Here is a 12,907-nt window from a genome sequence, read left to right as displayed (position 1 = left end):
AGAAAATGCACTACATACAATGGCGTTTTAATTTGTGGCGTTTTGAGGCAATTTTGTGGTCAGTGGTAATAAAAGACAATAAAAGTCTGTTTAGTAAAAAGTTTGCGCAAAAAAATGGAGCGCTGCAAAACCAGTTTAGAAGCAGGTTGAAAATTCTAAATAAATGCTCAAAATAAAATTAAAGATTTGTGCAGCTCACGGTTTAGATACTTCATCTAAACCGTGAGCTGAACAAATCTTTAATTTTAATCTTTAATCTTTCATTTAATCCAGTGACTTCCACTGGATCGCACATAGGGTTTCAGAAGCTTTAATAAAGGTGCTCCTTCAATAGTTGTTGAAGAACATGTTGTAATTGCAGGGTCTCTGTTAGGGTATGTGCACACACACTAATTACGTCCGTAATTTACGGACGTATTTCGGCCGCAAGTTCCGGACCTAACTCACTGCAGGGAGCCGGGCTCCTAGCATCATAGTTATGTACGACGCTAGGAGTCCCTGCCTCGCTGCCGGACAATTGTCCCGTACTGTAATCATGTTTTCAGTACAGGACAGTAGTTCCACGGAGAGGCAGGGACTCCTAGCATCGTACATAAGTATGATGCTTGGAGCCCGGCTCCCTGCACTGTGTTCGGTCCACTACTTGCGGCCGAAATACGTCCGTAAATTACGGACGTAATTAGTGTGTGTGCACATACCCTTAGGGTATGTTCACATGCAAACTCCAAAACGTCTGAAAATATGGAGCTGTTTTTAAGGGAAAACAGCCCGTGATTTTTAGCCGTTTTTTAAGCCACTCGCGTTTTTCGCTGCGTTTTTTTACGGACGTTTTTGGAGCTGTTTTCAATAGTCTATGAAACACGGCTCCAAAAACGATCCAAGTTACCTGCACTTATTTTAGCTGTTTTTTTACGCGGCCGTTTTTCAAAACGGGCGTGTAAAAAAACCGGCCCGTCGGAACAAAACGCAGTTTTTCCCATTGAAATCAATGGGCAGATGTTTGGAGGTGTTCTGCTTCAGATTTTTCGGCCGTTTTTCGGGTGTTTACAGCCCGAAAAACAGCCGAAAATAGGCCGTGTGAACATACCCTTATTCTTCAAGATGTACTTCCCATCAAGATCACTGGAACACATCTTACTAAGCTACATTCACACGACAGTGAAAGAAAAATAGCCATTAAAAACTGATCAACTGGGGATTCCACTCATAGACGGAGCCCGTGACGTCTCTGGCCATATATGGATAGTGACGCTGGGGGCTTCTCCAGGAGCGGAATCCCCTGCCAGAGCGGGGTCTTGCCGCCGGGGATTCTGCTCCTACAGGGAGCTACAGTGCCGCTATCTACGGGGGATGGGGGTGTTTGCTATCTTCAGGCAGGGGGGTGCTATTTACATGGAGGGGTACTAGCTACAAGACTGAAGTCCCCGACCAGAGATCTTGCGATGCTCTGGCCAAGCATTCAATTGTTAAAAGCCCAACATCACTGTTTTTCTATGGACAGTAATGTCAAGGGCTTCCCCGGGCTCAGCGCTCAACGTAGCGCTGGGTGCGGTGGAGTCCTCTGCGAGGATCAGTTTGTACCGGCCATTACAAGGACTGTTTCCTAAAAAACGGCCGATAAAAACTGATCCATTGACTTCTATGGGAGCCGTCTGTCCTATTTTTTTGCGGCCAATATTCACGGGACTTTAAAGAAAAAACAGCCGTGTTAATACACCCATAGAACTTCATTGTTCATTAAAACGGACTGTTTCCATGATCGTGTGAATGAAGCATAAATCACTCTATTAGGGATTATTCACACAAACTAGTACAAACTCGGACATGAAAAAAAGCAGTTTTTCATGTCCGAGTGGCACCCATGCAAGACCCGTTTTCAGGGATTCCTCATAGGTATGAGTCTATCGAGGGATCCGTGAAAACGGAAGAAAATAGGTTCTATGTTTTAACGGACCCTTCACACGGTCCGTTGAAACAACGACGGTGTGAAAGGCCCCATTGAAATACATGCGTCCGTGTGACGGCCGTTGTTTTAACGGCCATCACACGGACGTATACAACGTTCGTGTGAATAAGCCCTAAGGGAAAGAGAAAGAAGTAAACTGGTCTCCGATGGTGTGATAACGTAACGGCTCCAAATGATATAACATTATGAGTTTATTATACTCACAACAACCCTAAAACAAAGACATATAGATAAAATCAAAGTCGAACTCGTGGCCCAGCCTGACTTGAGTTTTACCAAACGGCTTCTTCTGGGGCATATGATCACAAATACCCACTCCTTCCTTTTATTACAAGCATATACAAAAACATTGTACATTAGTCAAAAACCTATAAATATACAAAGAATAGTATAAAGTCCTAATAAATAACAGTAGTAATACCAATAATATGTACGGCAAAGCAAAGTGTTCCATTATTACCCAATACATGTTTTAATCTAAAACCGCCATATCTGCATGAGGTCATATTACTTCTAGCTTTAAACTATAAAATGGAGAAAACTCCATGTATAATCAAAATGGACCAAAGACCACAGATCTCGGCATGTGACTTAGGGCTTATTTAGACGAACGTGATATACGTCCGTGCAACGCGCGTGGTTTTCACGCGCCTCGCACAGACCTATTGTAGTCTATGGGGCCGTGCAGACAGTCAGTGATTTTTACGCAGCGGGTGTCCGACATGTCCTATATTTGTGCGTTTCTCCACTTCAGTGTGACGCGCGTGATTCGCGCAAGAGCAGTAAAAAGAATGAATGAAAACAGAAAAGCACAACGTGCTTTTCTGTTTACAAACATACAGAGTGTCATAATGATGGCGGCTGCGCGAAAATCACGCAGCCACGCATCATATGGTAATGACACACGGAGCTGTTAAGTACCTTTTGCATGCGCAAAACGCCGCGTTTTTTGCGCGCACAAAACGCACACGCCCGTGTAAATCGGCCTTAAAGCGTACCTAACTTATCAGAGGACTTTTCAGTCATAAGCTGTCATATGTGTGTGTACATGAGGAATAAGGGCACGTTCAGACATGGCGGAATTTTATGCTGCAAATGGTGCAGATTTGGGGCAATTACGCAACGAATCTGCACCAACATTTGCATATTTGACAGGTAATTCAGACGTTGCAGAAATCACAGCGGACTTGCCACAGATTTCAGTTTTTGCATTGCAAAGGCTGAAATCCGCAGTGAAATTCCGCTTCTTCTTCGCAACGTCATGAGCATGCTGCGGAAGGAAAATTCGGCACCGCAGCCTGATTTCTGCACAGTAATTTTCTGCAATGTCTGAACTAACTTTCTTACAAATGTATAGAAACAAATGTAAAAAATAACTGCTGCAGAATTCCACTGCGTAATTGCAAGTACTCGCGTTTTTTCGCGGCGTCTTTTACGGACGTAATTGGAGCTGTTTTTCATTGGAGTCAATGAAAAACGGCTCCAAAAATGTCCCAAGAAGTGTCCTGCACTTCTTTGACGCTGGCGTATTTTTACGCGCCGTATTTTGACAGCGACACGTAAAACTACACCTCGTCTGAAGAGAACATCGTAAAACCCATTGCAAGCAATGGGCAGATGTTTGCAGACGTAATGGAGGCGTCTTTTCAGGCGTAATTCGAGGCGTAAAACGCCTGAATTACGTCTGAAAATAGGTCGTGTGAACATACCCTCACAGGTATCATGTCTTCTCTACACTGCACACATAGAAGAGCAGAATCCTGCTCTCCTGTCTCTATCTATCACATATATAGAAGCTGCAGCATCATGTCGATTATACAGCAGTAAAGAGGAGTGTAGCTAAGAATACGGAACTGGGGGGAGATTTATATCTTACCAGCAGCGTCTCTGTGTGTTTCTCTCTGCTCCTACTTCCCCCATGATCCATGATCAAAGATACATGAAAAACAAAATGCATTTTGTTAATAGGAATTAATATTTTCCTATAGACTACCAGCAAACATTTGACCACTGTGCTATAAAACAACCCAAATTTGGCTGAAAAAAACACAACTAAAAAGAAAAACAGCTAAGGGTATGTGCACACGTAGTGACCAAAAACGTCTGAAAATACAGAGCTGTTTTCAAGGGAAAACAGCCCCTGATTTTCAGACGTTTTTTGAGCAACTCGCGTTTTTCGCGGCGTTTTTTACGGCCGTTTTTGGAGCTGTTTTAATTGGAGTCTATGAGAAAACAGCTCCAAAAACATCCAAAGAAGTGTCCGGCACTTCTTTTGACGAGGCTGTATTTTTACGCGTCGTCGTTTGACAGCTGTCAAACGACGACGCGTAAATGACAGGTCGTCTGCACAGTACGTCGGCAAACCCATTCAAATGAATGGGCAGATGTTTGCCGACGTATTGTAGCCCTATTTTCAGACGTAAAACGAGGCTTAATATGCCTCGTTTACGTCTGAAAATAGGTCGTGTGAACCCAGCCTTATTGTGACATTAGCTTAATAGAACCCAGTCGAGGAATAAAGACGCAAACTGCTGTGAAATAGTAAATAAAGACCACAGATCAATTAACCCTTTCCCGACACTTGACGTATCGATACGCCAAAGTCGGGTAGGGGAAGTGAACCCGCTACATATGATGCCGGTGTCGGCTGTTTGTTACAGCCGACACTTCATTGTAACGAGGGGCATCGCGTTCGAGCGCGATCCCGCTCGTTTAACTCGTTAAATGCCGTAGTCCATATCGACCGCAGCATTTAAATCGTTAGAAAGAGGGGGGCGACCCCCTCTAAATGCTCATCGCGCCCCGCGCAACGCAATCGCGCGGAGGGGGGGGGGCGATGGTTGCTATGGCTGCCTGGTGGCCGAATGAAGCCCCCCAGGTCCGCCATGTTTGTGCACCTAGTAAGGGCTTAATAGATGCCTGTCAGAATCACGATATACTGCAATACATTAGTATTGTAGTATATCGTGCAAGCGATCTAACGATCGCTGGTTGAAGTCCCCTAGGGAGACTAATAAAAAAAAGTAAAAATGAGTTAAAGTTTTTTTTTTGTGTAAAAAAAAAATAAAATATTAAAAGTAAAAAAAAAAAACCTTTTCCCATTTCCCCCTTAGAGCATAGTAAAAAAATTTATAAATAAACATAATTTGTATTGCCACATCCGTAAAAGTCTGAACTATTACAATATATCATTATTTAACCCGCACGGTGTACACCGTAAAAAAATAAAAATGTAAACGCCAGAATCTCTATTTTTTGGTCACCTAATCTCCCACAAAAAATTAAATAAAAAGTGATCAAACCGTCGCATTTACACCATATTATTACAAACTACAGTTTATCCCGCAAAAAATAAGCCCTCACACCACTTAATCGACGGAAAAATAAAAAAGTTATGACTCTCGGAATTTGGCGACACAAAATTAGGTTTTTACTTGTAAAAGTAGTAAAATATAGAAAAAACTATATATATTTGGTATCACCGTAATCGTATTGACCCACAGAATAAAGTTAATATGTTGTTTTAATTGCACAGTGAATTCCGTAAAAACAAAGCGCAAAAAACAATGGAGGCATCGCTGTTTTTTCATTTTCTACCCCACAAATATTTTTTTCCCGTTTCCTAGTACATTATATGGCACAATAAATGGTGCGACGAAAAACTACAACTCGTCTCGCAAAAATCAAGCCCAGATGGGGAGGAAAAAACGAAAATGAAAAATGGCTGCGGCATGAAGGGGTTAAAGACAAAGACAATAGTGACTAGGGATGCACGATGCATCGAAACTTGGATACTGTTTCGATATTGTGCATCCCCAAACGGTTCGATACCGTTGTGTCATGTATTTCGATACTTAGCTGTGCTCCGTATTTGCAGCCTTTTTTTGTTAAGTGTGTGAACATAGCCTAAATCTTTTTTACCCTTTCTGACTGATTGAAATGGGGTTTTTGAGGCGGAAACCGCCTCAAGATGGGTCATGTCGCTTCTTTTTACCGCAACGCGTTTTTTTTATTCACGGTAAAAAAACTCGTCCAACTCCAATTGAAATCAATGGGAGGCATTATCGGGCGTTTTTTAAAGGAAGCTTCATTTTCAGCTTCAAAAACGCCTGAAAATCAGAGGCTGTTTTCTCTGAAAACAGCTGCGTATTTTCAGACGTTTTTGGTTAAGCGTGTGAACATACCCTAATAGAACACAGCTTCTAAATGGAGACACAGGCCATTTTGTCATTATCACAATACAACACATTATAAATAAAGACAAATACTATTGTGACAGTATCACAAAAGAAGACAGCCTAGTAATAAAGACAGTATTCTTTATTGGATTAGAGTGGATTAACACGCAGCAGATAATGCTGCAGAAAGTTGAATATGAGCAGAAAGTATATCCCTGAACACTTCAGAATTCATCCGGCTGCTTCTGTCTTCAGTCACATCATCAATAAACACTAGTGACCCAGTGCCTTTGGCAGCCATGCATGCCCATGCCATCACACTGCCTCTACCATGTTTTACAGAGGATGTGGTGTGCTTTGGACCATGAGCCGTTCCAAGCCTTCTCCATACTTTCTTCCTCCCATCATTCTGGTACAGGTTGATCTTAGTTTCATCTGTCCAAAGAATGCTGTTCCAGAATTGGGCGACTTCTTTAGATGTTGTTTGGCAAAGTCTAATCTGGCCTTTCTATTTTTGAGGCTGATTAATGGTTTGCACCTTGTGGTGAACCCTCTGTATTTGCTCTCATGAAGTCTTCTCTTTATGGTAGACTTAGATTCTGATACACCTACTTCCGGGAGAGTCTTCTTCACTTGGGTAGATGTTGTGAAGGGGTTTTCCTTCACCATGCTTCTAAACGCCACACCTGGAATCCACTCCAGACCTTTTACCTACTTAATTGATGATGGTTTAACGAGGAAATAGCCCATTAAATAGCTTTTGAGACAATTGTCCAATTACCTTTGGTCCCTTGAAAAATAAATATCTACATATTAAAGAGCTGTAAGGCTGGTGTAAAGGATCTGCCAGGCACAGCTTCTGTGTCAACGCCCATAGGTTATCAGTCTGCACCTGCTTCTATGTCTGTGAGACTGACTCCATCTTCCACCACTCAGGATGGCAGGCTTAGGAGTGGGAGAGCCTATCACAGCCTGGCCAGACTGAGCTAGCTCCCGCCCTCTGTCTATTTATACCTGCCTTTCCTGTTCCTCCTTGCTTGTGATTCTTCTCGTTTGGTTTCCTGGCCCTGCTGCAGCTTCTTGTACTATTTGTCCCTGCTTCATACTGACCCTGGCTTACTGACTACTCTCCTGCTCTGCGTTTGATACCTCGTACACTCCTGGTTGGACTCGGCTTGTCCACTACTCTCCTGCTCTGCGTTTGGTACCTCGTACACTCCTGGTTTGACTCGGCTCGTTCACCACTCTTGTTGCTCACGGTGTTGCCGTGGGCAACTGCCCCATTTCCCTTAGCTTCTGTGTACCCTAGTCTGTTTGTCCGTCGTGCACTTATTGAGCGTAGGGACTGTCGCCCAGTTGTACCCCGTCGCCTAGGGCGGGTTGTTGCAAGTAGGCAGGGACTGAGTGGCGGGTAGATTAGGACTCACTTGTCTGTTTCCCTACCCCATCATTACATAATCACAAGCCCATATACCTAGTCTACCCTGGTCCCTGACACTACTATGGACCCCCTTGAGACCCTGGCTCAGCAAATGCAGGGTCTCTCCCTACAGGTCCAAGCCCTGGCTCAGAGGGTCAACCAGCCTGATGCTACTATGGTAGTGCCCCTCACCTCACCTCTTGAACCCCACCTCAAGTTGCCTGACCGGTTCTCAGGGGACCGGAAGACTTTTCTCTCCTTTCGGGAAAGTTGTAGGCTCTATTTTCGCTTAAAGCCCCACTCCTCAGGTTCTGAGAGCCAGCGGGTGGGTATAATTATGTCCCGGCTCCAGGACGGGCCCCAAGAATGGGCCTTCTCCTTGACTCCTGACGCCCCTGAACTTTCCACTGTTGATCTTTTCTTTTCTGCTCTCGGACTAATTTATGACGAGACTGACAAGACTGCCTTTGCCGAGAGTCAGCTGGTGACCTTACGTCAGGGTAAGAGACCTGTTGAGGAGTATTGTTCTGACTTTAGGAAGTGGTGCGTGGCTTCTCGGTGGAATGACCCTGCCTTAAGGTGCCAGTTTAGGTTGGGTCTGTCGAACGCCCTGAAAGACCTGCTAACTATCCCTCTTCTGACTCCCTAGATCAGGTTATGGCTTTAGCGGTACGACTTGACCGACGTCTCAGGGAACGACAACTTGAATGCTTTTGTGTTTTCTCCTCTGACTCCCCCATGATGCCTCCCGAGATTCCGTTGCTTCGTTCTTCCACGGAAGACTCGGAGGTACCTATGCAACTCGGGGCCTCCGTGTCCCCCAAACAACGTAGAGAGTTCCGCAGGAAGAATGGTCTCTGCTTCTATTGTGGGGATGACAAGCATCAAGTGAACAACTGTCCTAGGCGTAGGAATAAGCAACCTGGTAAACTTCCGTGCCTAAGTAATCATCGGGGAGGTCACTTGGGCGCACAGGTATTTCCCGTAAATATGAAACTTAATAAAATCTTGCTTCCCTTTCAGGTCTCTTTTGGTGGTAGGTCTGCTACCGGCAGTACCTTCGTGGATTCAGGGTCTTCTGCTAATATCATGTCTGTGGAATTTGTTATGTCTCTAGCTATGCCTTTGATTGATTTGCCTAAACCTGTCCCGGTAGTGGGTATCGACTCCACTCCTCTTGCTAATGGTTATTTTACACAGCATACCCCTGTTTTTGAACTCCTTGTTGGCTCCATGCATTTGGAGCAGTGCTCTGTACTGTTGATGCAGGGATTATCGTCCGATTTGGTTTTAGGCCTTCCCTGGTTGCAGTTGCATAATCCCACGTTTGACTGGAATACTGGGGATCTTACCAAATGGGGTAATGAATGCTTGACATCATGTTTTTCTGTTAATTCTATTTCTCCCCCTGAGGAGGTGAACACGCTACCTGAGTTTGTTCAGGACTTCGCTGATGTTTTCTCTAAGGAGGCCTCCGAAGTGTTACCTCCTCATAGAGAATACGATTGCGCTATCGATTTGGTACCAGGAACTAAGCTCCCTAAGGGTAGGATCTCTCTTGTCCCGAACGTGAAGCCATGAGAGAGTATATCCAGGAATGCCTGGCCAAGGGTTACATTCGCCCCTCTACTTCTCCGGTAGGTGCTGGCTTCTTCTTCGTAGGGAAGGATGGTGGTCTTAGGCCATGCATTGACTACCGTAACTTGAATAAGGTCACTGTAAGGAACCAGTATCCCCTTCCTTTGATTCCTGATCTCTTTAATCAGGTTCAGGGGGTTCTCTAAGTTTGATCTACGGGGGGCGTATAACCTTATCCGCATCAAAGAGGGGGATGAGTGGAAGACTGCGTTTAACACGCCCGAAGGTCATTTCGAATACCTCGTCATGCCCTTTAGGTTGTGTAATGCTCCCGCGGTCTTCCAGAATTTCATAAATGAGATTTTAAGAGATTACCTGGGGGTATTTCTTGTAGTGTACCTTGATGACATACTTGTGTTTTCCAAGGACTGGTCCTCCCACATTGAGCATGTCAGGAAGGTGCTCCAGGTCCTTCGGGAAAACAAACTGTTTGCGAAGACCGAAAAATGTGTGTTTGGGGTGCAGGCGATACCATTTTTGGGTCAAATCCTCACTCCTCATGAATTCCGCATGGACCCCGCCAAGGTCCAGGCTGTGGCGGAATGGGTCCAACCTGCCTCCCTGAAGGCGTTACAGTGCTTCTTGGGGTTCGCTAATTATTACAGAAGATTTATTGCTAACTTCTCGGTCATCGCTAAGCCTCTTACGGATCTCACTCGCAAGGGTGCTGATCTCCTCCGCTGGCCTCCTGAGGCTGTCCAGGCTTTTGAGGTCCTTAAGAAGTGCTTTATCTCGGCCCCGGTGTTGGTTCAGCCCAACCAAATGGAGCCATTTATCGTGGAGGTTGACGCGTCCGAGGTGGGAGTGGGGGCTGTCTTGTCCCAGGATACCAGGTCCCTCACCCATCTCCGTCCCTGTGCCTACTTCTCCAGGAAGTTTTCGCCCACTGAGAGTAACTATGATATTGGCAACCGCGAACTCTTAGCCATTAAATGGGCATTTGAAGAGTGGCGCCACTTCCTGGAGGGGGCTAGGCACCAGGTAACGGTCCTTACCGACCACAAGAATCTGGTTTTTCTAGAATCTGCCCGGAGGCTAAACCCGAGACAAGCTCGATGGGCGTTATTTTTTACCAGATTCAACTTTTTGGTTACCTATAGGGCTGGGTCTAAAAATATTAAAGCTGATTCACTGTCGCGTAGCTTCATGGCCAGCCCTCCTTCGGGGGAAGATCCTGCTTGTATTTTGCCTCCAGGTATAATCATTTCCTCTATTGATTCTGATTTAGTTTCTGAAATTGCTGCTGATCAAGGTTCAGCTCCCGGGAACCTTCCTGAGAACAAGCTGTTCATTCCCCTGCAATTCCGGGTAAGGGTACTTAGGGAAAATCATGACTCCGCACTATCTGGTCATCCAGGCATCCTGGGTACCAAGCACCTCATTGCCAGAAACTATTGGTGGCCTGGGTTGCCTAAAGACGTTAAGGCCTACGTCGCCGCTTGTGAGGTTTGTGCTAGGTCCAAGACTCCCAGGTCCCGACCAGCGGGCTTACTACGTTCTTTGCCCATTCCCCAGAGACCTTGGACCCATATCTCCATGGATTTTATCACCGATTTGCCTCCATCTCAAGGCAAGTCGGTGGTGTGGGTTGTAGTAGACCGCTTCAGTAAGATGTGCCACTTTGTGCCCCTCAAAACACTACCCAAAGCTAAGACGTTAGCTACCTTGTTTGTCAAACACATCCTGCGTCTCCATGGGGTCCCTGTCAATATTGTTTCTGACAGAGGGGTACAATTTGTTTCTTTGTTTTGCAGAGCCTTCTGTAAAAAGTTGGAGATTGATCTGTCCTTCTCCTCTGCCTTCCATCCTGAAACTAATGGCCAAACTGAGAGGACTAATCAGTCTCTAGAACAATATTTAAGGTGTTTTATCTCTGACTGTCAATATGATTGGGTCTCATTCATTCCCCTCGCCGAATTTTCCCTTAAAGGGGTTGTCCCAAGTTGATAAATGGAGCTATAAAGCTCCCCCATGTAAAAATAAGAAGAATTCTAATTACCTGTCCGTCGTCCAGCGATGTCGTTTTCTTGATATCGTTGATTGAAGTTGCGGTCGGTCCCTCTTTGTATCCTGCTCGCTGCCTAGGTTCCCGGCCACCGCTATTTACCTTTAGCGGTGGCCGCGCATGCGTAATGACATCCTCTGCGTCCCGAGCCGAGGATGTCATTTACTCATGAACGCGCATCCCGGCGCATGCGCAGGAGATGCAGTGGAAGGCACCCGTCGCGGGAAGTCTGCGCTCCGCTAAAGGTAAGTGTGTGTGTGTGTGTGTCTGTGTATATATGGGTGTGTTTGTGTATATGTGTGAGTGTATATATGGGTGTATTTGTGTGTATATGTTTGTGTATATTTTTGTGTTTGTGTATATGTGTGTGTGTATATATGGGTGTGTTTGTGTGTATATGCTTGTGTGTGTGTTTTTGTATATGTGTGGGTTTGTGTATGTGTATATATGGGTGTGTTTGTGTGTATATGTTTGTGTATATGTGTGTGTGTTTTTTTGGTGTGTTTATGTGTGTGTGTTTGTGTATATGTGTGTGTGTATGTTTGTGTATATATTGGTGTGTTTGTGCATATGTGTATAGGTTTGTTTGTATGTTTGTGTGTGTTTTTGTATACGTGTGTGTTTGTGTATGTGTTTGTGTATAAGTGTGTGTGTTTGTGTATATATGTGTGTGTTTGTGTATATATGGGTGTGTTTGTGTATATGTTTGTGTATGTGTTTGTGTACATGTGTTTGTGTATATGTTTGTGTGTATATGTGTGTGTTTGTTTATGTTTGTTTATGTTTGTTTGTGTGTTTATGTGTGTTTGTGTAATATATGGGTGTGTGTTTATGTGTTTGTGTATATGTTTGTGTGTGGTTGTTTGTGTGTGTGTAGGTGAGTATAAGTATCGGTATTGTTCACATTGATAACTTTTTTTTTATGTTGTTGCAGATTTTTATGTACCAATTGGACTACGTCTTCGATTCGTTGGACTACTGCGTAAATCTACGTTTTTTGAAAATTTTAATAAAATGGTTAACGAGGGTTTTGTTGGGGATTTCTTATTTCAATAAAAAAAAATTGTCTTTGTGTTTTTTTTTTCAAACTTTATTAGTGCCTAGATAATGGTAGTTGGCTGATTGACAGCGTCCATTATTAAGGCGGTACTTAGTGTTAGCCGGTGCAGAGGCTAGCACTAACCACACATTATTACCCCGGGGGTGTCGGGAAGAGCTTGGTACGATCCAGTACCCGACAATCTGTTGTGATGGTCGGGTACTGGGGCGGCCGTAGGCTGGTATTATGAGGCTGGGAAGGGCCAAAAACAGTGGACCTTCCCACCCTTGTAATGCTAGGCTGCTGCTGCTGTGTTGTATCGGGCCGGTTATAAAAATGTGGGGGACCCCCACGTCGTTTTTTTTTTTTAAATTTAACAATAGACGTTAGGTCCCCCACATTTTTAATAACCAGCCATATACAAGGCCGCAGCAGCCTGGCATTACACGGGTAGGAGGGGCCACTGGTTTAGTACATTCCCAGGCTAATAACACTGTGTTGTTTGTGGCTGGTTATGATAAATTGGGTGGAACCCCATGTCTTTTTAATAAAAATAATTTTAAAAAATGACGTGGGGTCCCCCCATTTTTATAACCAGCCAGATACAACACAGCAGCAGCCTAGCATTACAAGGGTGGGAAGGTCCACTGTTTTTGGCCCT

At 44.6% G+C, this 12,907-nt stretch overlaps 1 long non-coding RNA gene across 2 annotated transcripts in view; it reads right to left on the bottom strand.

Moving 5' to 3' along the window:
• LOC142652744 (uncharacterized) overlaps nucleotides 1-12,907 on the bottom strand; it is a 47,967-nt gene that overhangs the window by 22,141 nt on the left and 12,919 nt on the right. Inside the window, exon 3 of one of the 2 annotated variants that reach the window (XR_012847913.1) lies at nucleotides 3,843-3,876. This is a non-coding gene — a long non-coding RNA (uncharacterized LOC142652744). The remainder of the gene's footprint in view (nucleotides 1-3,842; nucleotides 3,877-12,907) is intronic. The other variant, XR_012847912.1, reaches the window with a different exon arrangement.

The sequence above is a fragment of the Rhinoderma darwinii genome, chromosome 5, assembly GCF_050947455.1.
Source record: "Rhinoderma darwinii isolate aRhiDar2 chromosome 5, aRhiDar2.hap1, whole genome shotgun sequence".
Classification (NCBI taxonomy): domain Eukaryota; kingdom Metazoa; phylum Chordata; class Amphibia; order Anura; family Rhinodermatidae; genus Rhinoderma; species Rhinoderma darwinii.
Note: the sequence above shows the minus strand (reverse complement) of the source record. Positions and strands in the feature narration are given on the sequence as shown.